General features: G+C 47.7%; 1 non-coding gene and 1 pseudogene across 1 annotated transcript; both read right to left on the bottom strand.

Annotated features, from left to right (window-relative positions):
• Positions 1-10,039: 10,039 nt before the first annotated feature.
• Positions 10,040-10,735, bottom strand: LOC142578442 (uncharacterized; annotated as a pseudogene).
• A 7,752-nt stretch (positions 10,736-18,487) lies between these two features.
• TRNAG-GCC (transfer RNA glycine (anticodon GCC)) lies at positions 18,488-18,558 on the bottom strand. Its single transcript has one exon. It is a non-coding gene; the product is annotated as a tRNA-Gly (tRNA).
• Between the last annotated feature and the right edge of the window lie 1,563 nt (positions 18,559-20,121).

Raw genomic sequence — 20,121 nt, 5'->3', positions numbered from 1 at the left:
TGCGCTCGGTATTTTGTGCGTACTTCTTCACAGCCTGTATCAACCACGGTCCGCACGAGGTGGCTGTAGGGCGATGCGCGTAGGACATCGCCTGCTAGTACGGCCAGGCTGTTCTCAGTGCCTGTGTTTGGTATAAATCCAATTTCAACTGGATGATAATTTCGGGGATGTTCTAGCCACCATGCATTGCAGACGAGGGGACCGCATTCGCTTAAAGATCTTGCAGTCCATACACAGAGTCCATGGTTACAATTGAAGCCAAGGCAAAGTACGGATTATCATGCTTATTTTACGTCAGAAATATGCTGTCCGCAAGGTCCAAGTTTTCTGTGCGGAGGGCAGGGGCCCCAAAAACTAATTTTTTGTCTGCGCTCCTAGACGCCGTGTGATGCTTAATAAAATTTGATTTGATTTCATTTCATGTTCCTTAATGGTATAAACTTATTCAGTATATTTTTGTCTCATTTTAAGTTGCAAGTGCTTCACAACGCAACTAAAGATACCCAAATTTGACTCGTGAGACTTATTTATTTCACAGGTGACACAGCACCACCGCGGCAATAGCGACGTGTTGCGTTTCGGCGGTGTGGACTTCTGCAGAACAGGCTGGCCTCGGTGTGCCAGGAAGGCACAAAGCTGAAGAGACATACGTGCTCCCAGAGTGTGCAGACGCCTGTGATATCAGTAGTGCCCTAAAGTCTCGCACTCGCTCTTGCAGCCGTCGCGGTTTTTCGGCCTGCAGCATTTACAGGGACAAATGTAATTTGCTCTTTCCGCCCTGTCTTTGCTGTGGACGGTGGGTACCGCAACATACTTAAAATACTAGTTCCAAGGAACCCGCCCAACACTCCTTATAAGTAATTCCTAAAACAGTTTCCAGAGTTTGAGCCGAATTCGTGCCGCACGGCCCCACCGGCTGCTTTCGATGCTCTTTGTGAAACCATAAGCGTTGTACGCAAGCAGGTACCCGACGGAGTAGCTTAGTGGCTATGGCTAGCACACTCATGTGCTTAGGCTTATGCGCCATTTAAAGCATCCCAAATGATCAAAATTAATCCGGAATCCCCGGTTACAGCGCACCTCCTATTCAGGTCGTGATTATCGCACGTGAAATTCGACAGTTCACTTAATGGTTTGGTGCGCACCGGTGCTTCACACAGTGTCTTTACATTTAGCACTACGCTCGTTTGACAGCGAAGGTTACATTTCACTAACCGCGAGGCGCTCTGTATAGACAGCCACGCACGCGTGCGGAAGAAGTGCGCCGACTGAACTTGCCGCTTAGCCACAGAACGCTATTCGTGCGGGACCGATGCAAGTCAGCCTGTATAGCGGCCCAACATGATGTCCTACACGTGTTTCATGGTAGTCAACACTTGTGAGATCATGATGTATCAGTAAATTGTTTGCGTATTGCTTCAGCGACCACAAAGCATGCATTGCACATATAAAGAAACAAAGTAGGGGGAAAAGTCGCAGCTTCAGCCTGAAAGGCGAAGCTCCGATACCTGTTGTTGCGCCTGTAGAATGAATTTGTTCAGAGCGAACCGGGTAGAGAACGGGCAATTTTAATGGAAGGGTGAATGAGCCATGTATAAATAGCGGACGTGTCTGTTTCGCAGATCAGATGTTCGACGACCGACGAGTGCGCATGTCGCTACATTGCGCTTTGGGTCTCTCTTGGTTTTGTGGGCACAGGTTCGCCTAATTGAAAAATCCAATTCGTGTGTCACTGTACTGGCTCTTTAGGAAAAACACGGGGAAGGCAGGAGAGGAAATTCAAGATGATGAGCAAAGCGAGAACAAGGTAAAATCGGGCGCAAACGTTTCGGCAAGTGGACTTACCGAAACGTTGCCTGGCCTTCCTGGGTCGCGTGATTTCTTCCTTGAAACAGAGGTCTAAAGACGTTCGCTTTAGAACTTAAAAAAACGCAACATGGACTAGCTAGCGCTCGTCCCCTGCAATACCACGGGTATACTTGCCACTGATTTTTTCATTGCCTGTATTGACTGACGCACACATCGACGTAATCTGAAAATAATAGCTCCTCTACAAGCCGCTATTTCAATTTTCAGTAAGACAGGCAACGGATCCTAGCAATCGCGAAAAGTGCGATCTAGAGGCTGTATTTTCGCACATAAATGTTCACAGCGGAAAGGAGAATCTATAGCGCTGTATTTCCGACTGAATAACAACAGTTGGCGACGTGCGAGGGGATGGAGTCCCAGCAGAGTAACCGAACCCACAACCTTCGAAGGTTGTGGGTTCGGTTCCCACCTGCGGCAAGTTGTTTTTTCATCTACTTTAATTTCCATTATATTTATCGTTTCTTTATTGAATTTATTAAGCACAAGCACTTTCCCCTATGTTGTCCTTGGTGTCAGTGTTTGTTGGCTTCTTATGAAAGGATGGGCAGCGACATAGCAGGTGCTCTAGAGACTCATCGCACCCGCACAAACTGCAAGCCGCAGTGTTGGACATTATTATCAGGAGGAGGAGGAGGAGGAATAAACTTTTATTGTAGAACCAGCACTTTATGCTGGTTCTACCACATGCGAAACAGTAAAGTTGTTTTGTGACGGAAGAGTCCACGTGGGAGGCGAAATCGCAAGTTAGGGTCGAGAGAGTGAAAGCGTGAGTTGGTCGGATGTAGATATGACATACAGTGCATATTTACGACGCAACTGCGTTCAATTATTAGGTCTAGCTATCATTCCATCACTATTTCTAGGCACATGACAAAAGCTACAGCCACGCCATCAGTGTATTCTTAGTTAAAGTCCTATGAAAAAAATAACGCAATGTAGAAGGAAGGTAAAATTAGGAAGAAATGAGGTTAAGAGATAGAGACGTCGTCGTCTTCCGCCCTGTTTCTTGCGCGTTGCCACCTTGGCTGTATATGGAAGTTATGCACCCATGCATATACGAGCTACAGCATGTTTTATGTTACGCAGTCCTTTCTCACGCGTTACACTGCTGCGGGGCTCCGTTCCGCTTGAGTTATTCTAACCCACAGGCCTAGAACGCTCGTGCAGATCACATGCCCAACCTTCACTTTGTTAGCGTGGAGTCTATTCGCGCAATGCTTCACTCATACTTAGAATGAGTAGATTTACATACGCTCGCCTGTATTCTAAATCAGCTCTGCGCAATATAAGCCAAATAGAAATGCATGCCCAGGATCGTTGAGAGTGGTGATGTGAGCTTGTTGGTTGTTTATCTTCGAACTAGCGAGATGCAGCGTGGACAGGGAACAAGAAGTCGAGAACGAGCAAAATATACACACACGTGTGGGTGCCTTTTCGTGCCCTTGTTCCGTGTCTGCGATACATCTTGCTAGTTCCCACAATCACGTCCTGAAGTCTGTAATATGTATGATCTAATACCATATCTTTTGTTTGTTTATTTCTAAATTAAAAAAACAGAAGCTTGCAAAAGTTAGTCGAATCACTAGATGATGTACGCGTCAATTATACGCAAACAATTAAAAAATAAAAAAGGACAGTTCAGTGGCGCTATAACGCAAAGCTGTTCCAAACTTTTCCATTTCAAGGGTGCTCTAACGTGAAGCTATTCCAAACTTTTCTATTCGAATTCTGCAATCAGCCCTCGGCAATTGCTCGAAAACTATTTCGGACCACCCCCACTTTGCCTGTCTGCCGTGCGACGCCACGAAAACCGCGATAGCTACCAATCTGACATGATGCTTACACACTGATTATGCTTGATTCGACGAAACAAAAGAAACAATAATTATTTCTGATTTGACGCCTTTTCGCCATTAACCCTCTGCTATTTCTCCAAAGGTTTCAGGCAGCACCCACTTCACCTGTCTGTCACTCGAGGTCACAAAACCACGAAAACTCGTTACGTCAAAGTGACGTGTATGCCTTAAAGATGCATTAAAATGCCGAACAAAACTGGATTTTTTTCCCAATAGCCGGAGACTGCCCGTTCTGAAAGGAATAGAAGATGGCTACCGCCGATCTTACAGGCACTGGCTACTCGCACCTGCCGGAGAGAATGTGTTTATTTGCGTATAATGAAACTTTTTACGGGACAGTATAACGGGATCGAACCCTTTCCGCACGTATACAACATCGCTCTGCCAACTATTCTTTGTTGAGCATCCGTTTTAGCGACATTTTTAACTGTCCGTTTCACGTCTCCGCGATTTTATACAAGCCACCGCAAGCTAAGTAAGGGAAGGCGAACCAGTCGCGGGCACTGGCACCTGCCTCTTCATCCGGTTAACTATTTTCAGTGCGCTCGCTCCGCCGCATCGTGACACTCTCCACTTGAGCCTGCTCCTCGCCTCTTGTCAGGCAATTAGATAAGAGAAGCCGCTCAATGTCGACAATGTTATTTTTTTTAAAGCAAACAAAAGTGGCCCCCTATAAACGAGGAGAACGTTTGATTGGGCTGTTCAGGCAACGCTGCGGGTCACTGCCTGGTGCTTGCGTAGGCGGTTACATAAATTTGACGTCAGAAGATTTTAATCAAAAGGAATATGGGAGCGGTTTTGTGTTATAGGGTCCATGATCACTTCCTCTAGAACAAGTAATACTCAAGAGAAAATAGAATGCTATAATGAATGAGTAGCCACTGTTCTAGTCTATTGAGCCTTGCAGTTGTGACAAGGAAAGTAAGGTGAAACGTTGACAGCCTGTTCTCTAGGATGTGGACGGTCTGTTTCCTCCATTATATAGCGAACCTTAGGGCCCTGTCAAAACCCGCTGACGCAACCACTTGCCTGAAGTTGGGTCACTTAAGCTGCTCTTCAAGTCTGCTTGGTGACCTTCAGGAAGCGTCGTAAGGATTGAGTGGAGATTACGCGTTGACTGCGTAGACAGACTCAGTGTGCATGGTGTATATTAGGGTGCACGGCACTAATCTATTGGGGTGTACTGGGCGGCTTTCGGGCTCCCGATGACCCCGCAGTGTGAACATTTGGTGTATTCATCCTTTGCGGTCATGTCGCGGAGAGTCGTTTTTGTTCGTGGACAATTTATTTAGGCTTGGTATCGGGTGACACCAGGCTCCACAACATTCCAAAAACGCCATATGATCATGCCGTGGTATATCAATGTCTATACCTGTAATCAGAGCGTTGTCGTTCTTGCCGATGTATTCTTTAACTAAATGTATGCGATCAGTCGTTGGGCGTCGCTCCTGGCCTTCCACGAGCGATAAAAATTGAAACCCTTTGGAATGAATTTGGCCACAGCTACGGACGCACACATAAAAAGCATACAGTGTGCAGGCTACCTTGTCAGCCACACACACAGTGTGGCTGTATGATTATTTCTGTTATTTGGAAGTGAGAGCTATGTGATGCTATTCGAACGGCGATTTAAAAGAAAATTTCGCATGCGCGTTGCGGTTTTCTCCGCACGGTTGCAAACGGAATCTTCCTTCGCTAACCGGGTGAGTCATAGTGGTATTATTTCTAAACGCATGCAAGTAGGTCGCCGCAACTAAAGCGATCAACATGGCCACTGCTCCTACGCAGTCGTCGCGTTGGTGCATGCAAATAAGGACAATGCAAAGGTTTTAGTAGACAATGAGATCGACCGAGGAGAAACGATAGCAAGCTTCCGCTGCCACGGTCGCTCATAAGCAACGGAAACGACGGCGACAATCAACCACAGTGAAGGACAGAACGCAGACTCTATAGTTATCTCTACTTTGTCGCTATCGGTAGTAAGCTGAGCCCATTGTATCAAAGATGTTTGTTTGGCATGCGACGGAAGTTTATGTTGCTTCGGCGCTGTCAAAACAAGTTTCGTTATCTGGAGTCCGATATACTACACGTCGTTCTGTGCCGCGTCGTTTCGAAGCTACCGCTGGATGTATACGTCAACCTTCCATTCACACCTGTCGAGTGGTGCACGTATGTTACACCCCGATTTGGAGTAAGCGATGATGATGATGAAAAACTTTATTTATCCCTCTTTAAAGGGAAGGGGGCAATGGAATAGAGGGTGGGAGGAGGAACTACTTGAAGTAGGCCTCCTTTATCCTCTCAGCCCACTCCAGGATGGCCTCCTGAAGACCGGGCCTGGAGCTGCGCAAGGCAGCCTCACACTGCTCCTCACTAGATATTAATTGCTTGAGGAAAGGGGGAAGGGGGTGCTTAGGGCACCCCCACATGATGTGGTTTAAGTCTGCTCTGGGAGAGATACAGAATTTACAAGAGGGAGAAAGGTAAATGGCGGGATGAATGCGGTGGAGGAGGTAAGGGGACGGAAAGGTGCGAGTCTGTAGCTGTCGCCACAGAACTTCACACCTACGCGGGCATTTGCCCATGAGTGGCGGAAAGGTTAAGCGGTCTAATCGGTAGTGTGTGCAGATGTCGTGGTAAGTAATAAGTCGATCCCGCGCTTCAAACGGCCTTCCTCCGTGGCGAGGTCCGACACATCTGATGCCTGAGCCCGAACTGTAAATCCTCGGGCACTGGCATGAGCCGCCTCGTTTCCGGCAAGGCCCGCATGCGCGGGAGTTGAGATTAATGCCACAGTTTGATGGAAAGGATGGGCCAAGAGGACACAAAGGGCTAGTTTAGAGACCCTACCCGCTCCGAAGTTATGTATGGCTGCTTTGGAGACGCTAACGATAACTGATGAATTTGCAATTGTGAGGGCCAGGGCTATGGCCGCTTCCTCCGCCTCCTCCGAGGAAGAGCCAGGAATGGAGGCGGCCGCAGCGACCTGGCCGTGAGAGTTAATGACTGATATTGCGTAATGATTTCAGTTCCCATATTCGGCGGCATCAACATAGAGCACGTCTTTAGAGGTGGAGAATTGTTTTTGGAGAGCCTTTGCTCGCTGCCTCCTGCGCTGTTTGTGATGCACAGGGTGCATGTTTTTAGGAAGTGGGGAGATTCAGAGGTTCTCGTGTATGTGATGTGGAATGGTGTATTTATTCTTGATGAAGGGTGCCGGAGTGATAGAAAGAGATTGTAGAGTGTGTCTACCTGTTGCAGTGTTAGGAAGTCTGCTATATTGGGATGTGAGGTGGGCTTCTGTGAGTTCAGTAAGTGTGTTGAAAGTTCCAGTAAGCATTAGCCTTTCAGTGGAGGTACGTATGGGGACCCCCAGAGCGAATATATATATCTTGCGTAAAAGAGTGTCGATCTTATCTGATTCTGATTTAAGGAAATGTAGATAAGGTGTTGCGAATGTAATCTTACTGATAACGAAGGCCTGAATCAAGCGGAGAAGTTCGGCCTCCTTTAGTCCGCCATGTTTATTGGAGACTCGCCCTAGAAGACGCATGGTGTAAGCGAGTTTTGTCCCCTTGCGGTCGGAGTGCTGGCCAATGTCAAAAAATGCTGGTCGCCTCGGGCAATGAAATGGAATCTGTACCGTAGCAATTGCCCGGAAACACTGCGAAAACTTGTGCAGAAACCACCGACATTGATTGTCAATGTGAACAAATAGCTTAACCCTCCCATTAGGATATTCCATATATTTCGAGAATGATCCGATTGATGGCGCACTTTTGTTACAGTGAATATATTTAGGTGAGTTAGCAACGCTGCGAAAATATTTGGAGGAGAAAGCCGTTAATCATCCAATCTGCACTGGTAGTATAGGCGGCTATTGTTGCGGCTCGAGGTGGCGTTTGAGCCAGGAACACACCGAGCCCATTGATGAGTACGTGCGGAAGCAGGAATGAAGGAAAAGGGTTTCTTTAAGATTATTTACAGTGGCTCCAGATACGGGAGCCCCCTCCATGTAGGAGCATATTAAACGACTGAGTTCGCTGCAAGACACTTCAGCACCACCTTTCTCACTGCAACAAAGGTCTCCGCTTTTAACATCGCCGTCTTCCCTAGGAGACAAGACTAGGGAATCTGATGACTGTATCGGGCAATCACAATCGTCCAATCGGTCGCAATATCCCTCCGATGATGTGGCACCATTCCGCCTCCAATGTTGCACCTTCGCCTCCGCATATGGCACAAGCGAGTAGTAATCTGGGAACCCGAGGTCGACGCTGTTTCCACGACGGCGTTGTCACCTTAGACGTTGGCCCTTTTCGTCAGTTCCGCTTGTCAGGGTTAGGTTGAGGTAGGCTGACCTTATCGGCAGTTGTCGCCTCGAAGTGAGCTCCTTTGTTTGCGCGCCACAGACTATTTCGGACACCTCGGCGTCTGAGCATGCACTGATGAAAGGACTGCCTCGTGGAAAACGTATAGTGCATGCTCATCGCCGTATTGAGACGTCACATTATACAGAAAAAACCGACGAAGTCATATACGGCAGAAGCGGGTTTTCACTCTGTCCTTGTTTTCTGTCGTGAGCTAGATGCAGTAATGGAACACCGACATGCCCAAACTTACGTTATTTCAAGCTAAGTAAAATTTGTCCCATATGTACCAACTCCAACAGCGTGAACGCCGGCATGGTAGGCGACCACCATCCTCCTTTCCCGCAGCCGCCAAAGGAAGAGACGACGGCGGGAAAAGGTGAGGGCTGTCCTTTCCAGAGCGCTCAACCACAGCATGCACACCTTCAGATTCCCTATCGTACGACAGCAGGTGCGTCTCGAAGAGCTATGAAACGGTTACGGGATAGCACGCAGCGTTTGTAGCGGCGGCTAAAGCCAGACCGCGCATCACCGACCGCTAAAACGGGCGACAAAGCAAAATAAAGCGATTCACGTTTTTTTTTTGTAAATTGTACTGGCTCCGCCTTGGCACAGAGCACGCTTGCTGTCACCTTTCTTGTGTCGATCGTTATAAAGCTACGGTTCTTTCTATGGCTCTGATTTTTGACTGTGCGGCTATGAGCGCGTGCCAAATAGCCCACCTGACAGTATTAGTGCCTGGACTTCCTGCGTATAATTTTGTTAGCGTTCCATGCACTTCTGCGAGGGCTCGCTTTCATTTACACCTCTTGCGAGAGTGAATGGGCGAAGTCCAATTCTCCTGTTAGCCTTGGAAGAGGAGGAAACAACTTTATTTAATAGTAGGGGAATGGGAAGGGGGAGCCAAATTTGCTAAACATTGTATTCTTCTCCCGAATTTTCGCTGTCAGGTCAGAGGTTATCCAGGGCTTACGAATTTTTCTCTTTTGTTTTAAGCGTACAAAAGGAAAGTTCTCTGTATATATAGGTTTAAGGATTTTAAGGAATTCTTCGTAAACAGCGCAAGCATCTGTAATATTATACACAGTGTCCCACGGTACCAACGAAAGTTGGTCTACAAATGAGGAAAGATTTTTCGGCGTAATACGTTGTATTAAATTTGCAGGCGAATTTTGTTTCATGTTCACCTTTTTACTACAGCATGAAAAAATAGGCAAATGATCACTCAACTCAGCCGCGATAACTCCAGCTCTGATTCTCTCCGGCATTACATTTGTAACAAAAATATCAATCAAGGTAGACGTATTCAGTGTCACTCTTTTTGGAAGATTAATAACATTTGTAAGGCCATTGGATTTTAATAGAACATCCAGCCCAACCTTTGACGGATCACTGCTCAACATGTTAATATTCACATCACCACCAAAAATGAGATCGAAATGGTAATCATTTACAAATGCAAAAAAACCTTCTAGGTATTCTAAAAATGGTGTCATCATTCCGTTAGGAGGTCGATAGACAACAGCGATTACAATCCTTTGCAATTTCAACGAAATAAACTCATAGTCACTTGTGCTTACGCAGAACGCCTGAAGTAACTCACACGAGAAAGTATTTTTTACCAAGATGCATACACCACCACCGCGACCACTGGTCCGGTTAGCATAGAAAGTTTGATAAGAAGGAAGACGGAAAACAGTCGAGTCATCTGTGCTCCATGTTTCTGTAAGCATTATCACGTCAAACACGTGATCAAGCTGCTGGAAAAAAAGAGTAAGTTCGGGTACTTTATGCTTTACTGATCGTATGTTTAAATGAAAACACTTCAGTGATTTCATATATACTGGTCCCAGGTGTCTTTCAAAGTCATGCGGCAGTACGTAACGTTCCGCGTCGACGTTATCCGTGATTATCATTTAGTCATCTCAGAAACTGCCGTGTTACTTATTTTAGTTTACTCAAGTCGCAAGAACCTGAAATGGCCACCGCATTTTCGCCGTCAGTTTTGCGCACGAGGACTCGTCCATTGTGATGCCAGACGTGCTTGAAACCGTTTATCTTTGCCCAGTTTTTCACCTCAAAAAGAAGTGCACGAGTTCCTTTAGTTATGTTTTCTTGCAAAAACAACTTATCATCTACACTGCTCAGCTTCTTCCGGTTTTGCCACCATTCATCTCGCTTCATTTGTTCGGCAAAGCGACAAATAACACCTGGCGTTTTTCCTTCTTTAGCGGGCAGTCGATGGATCACCACAATATCATGTTGCAAAAGTTGTGGGAGCTCGGCCTTTCCTGCTAGCGCATTTATTTCTTCCAATAAATTCTCATTGTAAGTTTGCGGAATTCCGTGGAATTCCAGGTTTAGTTTACGGCTTTGCCAATCCGAATACTCAACCTCGGCCTTAAGCTGTGTGACCTCCTCCCGTTCTTCAAGCTTTAGTAACCTTTCTTTGATATCCGCGACATCGCGTTCATTTTATTCCGTGCGTGTTAGAAGCTGATCGTACTGCTCACTCATGAAGTGAACAGCATCTTCCAAGCTCTCAACAGATTCTTTTAGGGGTAGCAATTGGTCCAGCTTGTCATTAATAATCTTCAACCACACGTGTACATCCTCTTGCGCGTCAGGTTGTTTGACCATCTTTTCTGCTAGCTGTGAACGCGACTTAGAGCGTCGGCATGTTGTGCATCGCCATGCTCTGCGATACGCTTCACCCTTCGATGTTACTGTGGTGTCGGATACGCCAGCACACTTTCCGGTATGGTACGTGCAATCACATTCACTGCATGTCATTGATTTCTCTGAATCATCGCACTCTTCTTCACATATTTGCACTGCCCTCCCGGAGACATATTTCACTGTGGCAGCAGCAGCAGCAGCAGTAATATCAAAAGTAAGAGTAAAAGCTACGCAAAAATAATAATGCAGTTAATAACCTGCAAAAGTACAGAGGTTCGGGCTTAGAGCGCTGTGATGCACACTGCTGCTACTGCTTCCAATGTGATGGGCGTGCCCTCGGGGATCAGTCTTATAGCCTCCTGGTAGATGACAGCGCCAGCAGTGGCTGATACGGCGAAGATTCTCTGCAGATAGGCGCTCCGTGATCTTTCTTGTTGTATACTTGGAAGATCCCAGCGTAGAACTGTCGACGTCACACCTGAGTGCAGTCTGAAAAAGTACAGAAGTTCGGGCTTAGAGCGCTGTGATGCACACTGCTGCTACTGCTGCCAATCGTAATTTGCTATCGACACTCCCTTCTTAGTATTTCGCGGGTAGCCCCACATGGTATGGCTTGCATTAAAGTCTCCCAGGATCACGATCTGAGCTTGTGCCGCCTTTTTCCTCGCTTTTCTCATGATTGTGGGGAAGGGTATCGTATTGCACTTTGGCGGGCTATATATGTTTAGTATATAGAGGCATTTATGCTTCCTCTTTTTGGGCATTAGCTGCACAAAGGTGTAGTGCAGATTTTCGATTTGGAAGTCGATTTGCATTGCGGTGATGTTTCGATGCACAGCAATGGCTGTTCTTGCACTCGGTTTCTTGCTTGTAGAGAGCTCATTAAAACAAGTATAGCCGATTATTTTGATTGCCGATTCTGTTTCCTGTAGCACGATGACATCGACCTTGGGGTCGAGGTCCGCCGTTGCGAACTGCAGCGTTGCCCTCTTTTTGGCAAACGACCTGCAGTTCCACTGTAATATCCTAACTTGTTCCGCCATCCCCTATGCGGAATACCATGGACCTGGCGTCGCGCGCATCTGTGGGGATGCCGTGCCCGTCGTGAGGTCGTCCTGCGTGACTCGCAACCATGTTCAGTGGTGGGAGAGAGGATTACGGAGTCTCTGTGTTTGGGTAGCATGCTGATGATTTCGGTTTTAAGCATGTCATGGAAGGCTTTGAGGGTTTCTTGCATTACACACTGTATTGTGTTGAACCTTTCTTGCATGCTTTTCGCTAGGCTTGCCATTGTTTATTCTACTGCTTCGACTCTTTGTTCGAGGCTGTTCGCGGGTTGTGCAGTGGAGTCTATATCTTCCGTTAGCTTCCTCCTTGCATTAATTACGTGCCTCCATGCTCGCCGCTGCGTTCCTGTGTACGGATACGGCAGTTTTTCTAGCTGTAGCTGTTACCAGGGTGGGCGTGGGATTTTCTAGCGCTCGGATTTTATTGTTAGCGGCTGCTAGCTGTTTTCCGCAGCTCATTTACTTCTGCGGCTAGCCCTCTCACCGTTTCATTGACTTCTTCTCCGCCAGGCTTTCTCCTTCGGTCTGTGCTGGCAGCAGGGGACTGCCGGGCCAATCGCCGTGTTTGTCCATGCTGGACCCTGACCAGCGATGTCGATCGGTTGGTCCTGCAGCCGTGGCTGGAGGAGCGACCGCGTGCTGCGGCCGTCCCTTTGCTGGAAGTCTGATCTCAGGAGCTCAAGGGGGCTTGCTGCCTAGGGATCGCGTCTTGCTGTCGGTCTTGCGCCACCTTGGTCCCTCGTATGCCTCGTACCGCGTCCCTGTAACCCGTGTACTGCTGTCTGGACAGGGGCGCCGTGGTGATGCGAGCCGTGCGCTCCTGGTCACTGGCTTGTCGTGGACTGTGCTGTTGTTGCTTGTCGTTGCTGCTATGCTGTTGTACTTGGGAATAGTATTTAAACTTACAGTTCATACCACCGGTGAGGTGGCCACCTTTACACGCTATGCGCTGAGCTATGCATGCGGGCTTGGTGCCCCACTCCGGTGTGGCATGTGTCTCATCACCACATCTCTTGCATTTTGCCTTTCGTTCTTGGGGACACACGTCTGTTCAATGGCCTACTTTCCGACAGTTAAAACAGGCTTCGACCCGGTCTCGAAGAGGGCAAACGACGTACGTGGCTCCCCAGTACCTCGTAGTCTGGGAGGACGTACGGCCCCGGCAAATGTCGCCACAATGTGTTTGGATTTCCCCAGTCGCCTGGCTCCGACGATTTGCGTGCCCTTATTTCTGGATCGTAGTTCATCAAAGATGGCTGCATCATCTTGGTCAGAACACGCGTGGTACAGAATCCCTTTGGTAGAGTTCTCAGGCACCGGAGCGTGGGCAAGAACTTGTATTTCTTGCTGCCCGATTTTGATGACTTGCAATCTGATGTATCCGTCGGCCCGATCACGAGAGGGGCTGCTAATCAGCGCCGTATTGTTGGTAGGGTGCACCCGGAGCTGATCCTCGGTGACGACTTTGGTGGGATTCACTCGCGTCGCGGCGCAGACTGCTTTAGATAGTTCTGTCGCACCGTAGCTCAGCAGACTGCTGTTTGCGGTCGGAGGATCATTTTGTAATCTTCGGGCGGAAGTTTCGACAGCGGCTCACGTTTAGGGAGTGGTGGCGGCCTGGCGCGGAACCGAGGTCTCCCCCTCTCACAGTGCGCGGATCCCGTAGTGGTAGCGGTCTGTGTCGTTTCCGTCTCGATTCCGGGCGATTGGTGTGCGCACCAGCGCTGCGCCTCCAACTTCTTCCAGCTCCCGCTGTGATACTCGTCTTCGGTAATCTTCTCGCCCTCTACGACCACTTCCATTATTGAAGGCTGCGTGGTTCAACGGACCTGGCGATAGACTTCTGCCGCGCCGGCGCTAGGGTTCGTGCCGGAGCTGACGGGCGACTCCGACCACGCTGGCGTTAGGGCTAACGCAGCGGCTCGGCGCGGCAAGGCTTTTTTCGAGCCACAGAGGCGAGATAACAGTCCAACTTGCCCTTTTGTTTATATCTGTCGATGTGAGTCGATCTTCCACTGCGTCCTTTGTAAAATTGCAGCGCGCAAAAGGTGACCATGCGGCAGAAACACTGACAGAACGACGGAGCGTGCGCCTCCACTCCTGTATAGCCACCTTTATCATTCCTGAAAATCCCTGTTAGCCTTGCGATCGAGCAGGGCAACCGCCTGGCAGGCCCTGGCGGAAACAGGAATAGTGTGGCATGGCGTTTGAGATCCACCGCGGCGCGCGAACGCGCGCGGGGGTTACTCTGGGAAGCCAGGAGTGTGGATTGCGCCGGCCACGCGCCGTCTGCTAGGCCCTAGAATTCGCAGGCGTGAGTTGGAGCGCCTAATTCAGAGACCATTTCTTCCGGGGTCGTAGCACGACTGTAAATAACGGTACGCTTTTTTCGATGATTTACAGAAGCGTTTAGTCTTGCGCTGCCGTCCATGCGTTACAACAAGATCAGTGACTGCCCATGTCGAGCACGTGATGTGTTAGGGTTCCCACCCTCCGTTTGCAACAATGTCGCTTTGTGTTTTGTCGCTTTGTGTTTTGAGCATACCATGGAAACCATTTTGCTTCGTTTTAAACAAATCAAATGGTCGCAGCGATACGTAAATTTCGCACTTTAGAGAGAGTTGTCTGATGTTGATCACTGCGCAATATGCAACAGCATACTCACTAACGAGTGCCCCCCTCCCCTGACATTTACTCGTTCTACGCTAACTTCACAGGAGTGTGATAGAGCGTGAGTGAGTGAAGAAAGGCCTGAGTGGACGTGGATACGAACGAGAGGGGAGTATGAGCCGGAGGCAGTGCCGGTTGGCGTCAGTACGAGCGAAAATCACTGACGGTTATTTTAAGTGGCCGTGAACATGTGAACGTAGGTTACTGTCGTCGAGTGTACGTGCGTGAGTCTACGTATGTGAGTGAGAGCCGACCAGTGGGAGTGGAGGCTAGTAATATGCGTGGGTGGGTGCGTTTAAGCGTTAATATGGAACAGATGATGAGCGCGAGTGAGCGTTGGTGAGTACGATTGGGCATGAGTATGTAGGAACCTGAGTGAGTACCGACGAGTGTGAATAGGCGCCACGCCGACTGCGGGGAGGCTCCGGGGCCCGAGTCCCCTCCATAGTTTTCCGGGGGGGGGGGGGGGCAGGCGGGCAAGCTTCCCCCACTTCCTGGCGATACCGTAGCCTACCCCCCTAACGTGTCATCACCAGAGTCCTGTCACCCACATGATTTGAAGTTTCTGTGGAGTTGCCCCTAACCTTATACTTACACTTTTATTATGGCTAAAAGCTTACCGCATTATTGTGGGCTCGGACATGCACTGCTTTTAATACATACTTTCGCTTTATACCTGCAAATCCTGCAAAGAGGAGGACAAGCGCATTAGAAGCACCAGCGGTGGCTACCTGATCCGTATTTTTTCACGTCAACATTTTTTTAATGAATTTCCACTGTAAACACCGTTCGCCGACACAGTATATTTAATTATATACGCAGGACAAAGTTTATTATATTTCTTTAAGGAGAAAGAGGTAGCTAACTAACAATTGTTTCTTATGGCATGGATAGCTTACACCTAGAGATTCAGTTGTCGTTCTTGCGCTCTGTTTACCCTCGCCACTAGAGAATGAATATGTTGCTGTATGTTGACATCAGTTCAAATTGCTTTGCGTGCTTTCTGACCTGAAAAAGATCTTCAGGCTTCAGTGACCGCTTCGGCAGATTCATTTATAAAAGGAGTGCGAAATGCACATGAATGATATGGCGTCTCCGTGTAGCGTTTCTTTCCAGTAATCAATGCTAACGACTCATGAAAAAGAAACTGTTCTAATAATTTCCAAAATTTATTATGAATGAAAACATCGCCACTTTCACGCATAGGTCAATCATATATATAAATTACTCGGTAACCGAAATGAGGCCAAGTCGTATTCACTAGAAATCAGAATCTACAGCAGTCATGCACAGCAGCGCTTATACTTGGACTTTCAGTAAAAAAAAAAATAGAAAATAGGAGCTGCAGATTCTTCGGAAAGACCAAGCAGTATTAGTGATAGTAAAGTAGAAGAAGATTGCACGAAGGAAAATTACACCACCAAGAGACGCCAGATTCTTGGTGGTGCCACAGGACTCAGGATGTGGGCTGTGAAATTGAACTCTCTCCTACTATGAGGTTTTGAATATACTCATGTAAGGTCGTCCCTTCAGTAAACAATTCTTGGAGGTCAGAGGAGGAAGTTTCTCCAAGGCTCCAGCCACCCCCCTCCCACCCAGGGAAAACAAATCTTTCCGCCTACCTGAGTAAACATGAATGAGAGTGAGCAGAAACATTCGAGAATAGTGTTGAGTCTATGTGAGTTAGTAATCGTCTATTTTGCACACCTGTACTCCACAATCTCTGCGATATCGCTCCAAGAGGAACGAGTGGCGTAGATATCGCTCAGCTGTAAAAAAAAAGTTAGCAAGTACTCACATCATAATGCGTCGCATGCATACTTAATATTACGATAACTTCATCACGATAATTGTGATTACAAGATGCTCACTTAAGGATTACAGGGCGACCTGAATTGCTGTTCTATTACGTGGTTCAGACGGCACGAGGGTCAAGTTATTTTGCCTAGCTGGTAAATGGTGGTGCCTTTTGGGTTTTGACTTGGTGGTACAAAAGGAAAGTGACCATATAGGGTATTGGCGAGAATCACGTGTGACATGAGTGAGTGAGTGAATAAACTTTATTGTAGGTCCGGCGAGGACGCGAACTCGTCGCGCACCCGGCTAGTCCCACGTCGCGACCGGCAGGTCTAGCCCACCGGCCCGGTCGCGGGCACGCCGGACGGCCAGGATTTGCTTGTCTAGAGCGGGGCTACGCAGAAGCGAGTCCCACTCCTCCTTGATGAACTTGGGGTATGTCGACCCGCACTCCCAGAGCATGTGAGGTAGAGTGAAGGTCTGGCTGCAGGACGGGCAGGCGTCGTCGCGATACACGTCGGGGTAAGCCTCGTGGAGAGCGGACAGACACGGATATGTGCTGGTCTGTAGGAGCACGTGTGACATCAGTCTCTAGACGTAGGACGTCATAACGCTGGGCTGAAAGGCGGTTACTCAAATTTTCTTTCGCTCTTCAGAGTGACGGAAAACAACGGCGGCCATTATTAGCTGAAATAAAACAAGCTGAAAATTTTACCCTCACAAATAATTACGATTCTGAGCACAACCCTGCAAGTGCACCTTGTCCTTAAGTGAGGCGTTTTTAGTGTTACTGCAATATCAATAATTTCGTATGACCTCGAAAAGCTGATAACCTGATGCCTGTCACATTGACCTAATTTTTTTTAATTTAACGCATTAACTGTCAGCATTTCACAGCAAGAAAAAAAGAAAACAAAGAGAAACGGAGATGTTTGCATACAATTTTTCAGGTATGGTTGCATGGTGCGCATTCACTAGGTATTTTGTCTCTGCTGTACAGGGATGACGGCATTTTTATAATCAGTGCGAGATTAGCAGAGATTGCGGCATTAATTAGGTTGCGCAACAATTTTAGGACCGCAGGCGTAACGCTACCGATACATTCAGGAAAAGCTCCAATGAAGCCCCACATGCACACAGATTGCTTGGCCGAGTTCCATGCAGTCTCCCGTTAAATGACCGTTCGAGCTTCTTTCGAGTAAAAAAAAGAAGCATTTTGGCACATTTTGTGCAAAACTCTGGTATCAGCGGGCAAGATATGATAATTTCACTGCCGCCACCGCATTTTTGTACCATATAATCTGGACAAATCGTTCAGAGCGAAGCACTGCCGCGTAACATTCCAATGAGTGCCGCCGCCGACTGCCTATATATGCGCACTAACGCGGCCATTTTTCCATTTCATTAAACTTTCTCCACCTGCATGGGAGGCTTCCGCACAACTGATTTGCCATATTCAATGTTTTGCGCTTCAAGCTATCAATTAGTTTCCCCTCGCACTGCAACCTGCTAGCCTCCTGATTAGCTCAGATGGTGGAGCGACCGCCCCTGAAAGACGTTACGCCCGGGTTTGACCCCGTACAGGAAGACTTTTCGATCGGCTCCAAAACTTCGTGTCTTCCCTTGGGCTTCCCTTGCAGCTTCGTCCTAGATGTTGGAGTGCATGTTAATTCCGCCGGCTGTGAACTTTCCTGCACCCAGCGGGCTTCGGCAGTACTGGTTTACTTGATGACGCTTAGACAGTGGATACAGCGGACCCGGCTTTCACTCATGACTTAACTCAGGCACCAGCTGCATGCACACCATGAACGCTTTCGATTTAAAGCACTCTTGCCTCCACAAAGCCACAAAAGCGCCATTGCACTTCTTGAAGGGGAGTGGTCTGTACACGAACGATTGTGAATGTCAGTGAGCCTTCATCTGCGTATGTGTTCATGCTGTCTGACTCTTCATTGTCTTTCTTATTTTTTTCTCATGTATCTTTCCTCATTTCTACTTCCGCTAGGATATGGCAGTCGACTGGGTGCGTCCTATGGTAACCTAAATATGTGATGCATCGCCTCTAAATAATTGTGCGACTTTGCACAGGAACATTGGGGTCGATAGCTCCCAATGTGCGTGACCACCCTGTTCAAAAATAATGTCTCAAGTTTAGAAGCAATTAAAGAAAAAAAACATATGCGTCGGCCGGGAATCGAACCCGGGCCACCCGCGTGGCAGGCGAGTATTCTACCACTGAACCACCGACGCCTTGATCTTAACGCAGCAGCGGTCGCCTATAGAAAGCGGGACCGGTTGCGCAACTTGCTCACTGCATTGAGGTCATCGTGCCGAGGAGAACATGCAGGAGATGCGGACTCCATATACGTGGGGTAAACGTCGGGCTGCGTATATCCTTGCGATTTCATCATGATGAAGACGGATAGTGCCACTGGCACGCGTCATATTGCAGAGAAGTTGTTTCCTTGTTTATGAAATTAAAAGAAAAGTTGACAGTCGCTTTAACATACGCTAAGGAGGACGAATGCGAAAGATTGCGCACTGACGAGACATTAATTAAATTAGTTGGAATTATGATTCGAATGCGTTGTTACTTCCTATTACTTGCGTTCTCCCACCAAAGGCCGTCTATTCAAGGGCCTTTATTTACTCTACCTTAATTAATTGCGCCTTCACTACGTTCGCCTTAATTAACATGAAAGGTCGTGGGTTCAGCTCCCACCAATGATGGTGCGTTCGACCATCCATGGTGGCACCGTCAATTTTGGCGCCATTAAATTTTCGTCCCGCCAAATGTGGTGGGTTCGAGTCCCACCCATAGTCGTGGGTGGCACAATCAGCTTTGGCAACAGGGAATTTTGGTGCCATAACGCCGGACGGTCAATTTTTCGATAGTGCCGCACACCATATTTTTCGACCCGTGAGCCACCTAAGGCTTTCGCCTTAAAAAATAAAAGAAAAAAACGAAAAGTGGAGAAAGAAGTCGGCAGCAGGATCGCTACTGACAGTCGAGTTGAGAGAGGAAAAAGAAAACATCAACCGAGGGCGCCGGAACTGGAAGTGGAATTGTATCAACAATAACTCACCTGCCAGGGCTCAGTGATCGCGACGTGATACATTTTTCTATCTCTGTACCAACTGCTAAAAAGAACAAGCGCTTTAAACTTATCAGATATTATAATAAAGCTAACTTTGACGCTATCAACACCGATCTTTCTTCCTTCCTCGACAGTTTTTATATATCTTACACCGACGCATGAGTCGAAGAATTGTGGGCATCATTTAAAGGTAAAGTAATGCATCTGGTAAACAAATACATTCCCTTAAGAAAGATTTTTCAATCATCTAATGCGCCGTGGTACACCAGACACCTTAACCGACTATCTAACAAAAAAGGCAGACTTTTCCGTGCTGCAAAACAATCGTCAGCTTCTGACAAGTGGTCCGCCTATGCCGTCGCAGCAAAAGCTTACTCCAATGCTTTAAAAGAAACTAAATTTAATTTCTATAACACCACGCTTCCATCGTTACTCAGAACGAATCCGAGACGCTTTTGGAACGTCGTGAAAAGCCGCGATAGTCAAGGTATAACTCTTACTAATGAATTAGGTGAGATAATCCCAAGCCGTTATTGCGCGTCTACACTTAACATCGCTTTCACCCATTCATTTTGCCCCACTCACTCTGGCAGCTCTTCACCATTCTTAGCACCTATAGTTTCTTTCCAATGGAACCGATTTTACTCGACTCATCTGGTATCTGCTCTATTATTAACAATCTAAGAAGATCCTCTTCGTCCGGTATTGATAGCAT

The sequence above is a fragment of the Dermacentor variabilis genome, chromosome 4 (assembly GCF_050947875.1).
Source record: "Dermacentor variabilis isolate Ectoservices chromosome 4, ASM5094787v1, whole genome shotgun sequence".
In the NCBI taxonomy this organism is placed as follows: Eukaryota; Metazoa; Arthropoda; class Arachnida; order Ixodida; family Ixodidae; genus Dermacentor; species Dermacentor variabilis.
This window is presented reverse-complemented; position numbering and strand designations above follow the sequence as displayed.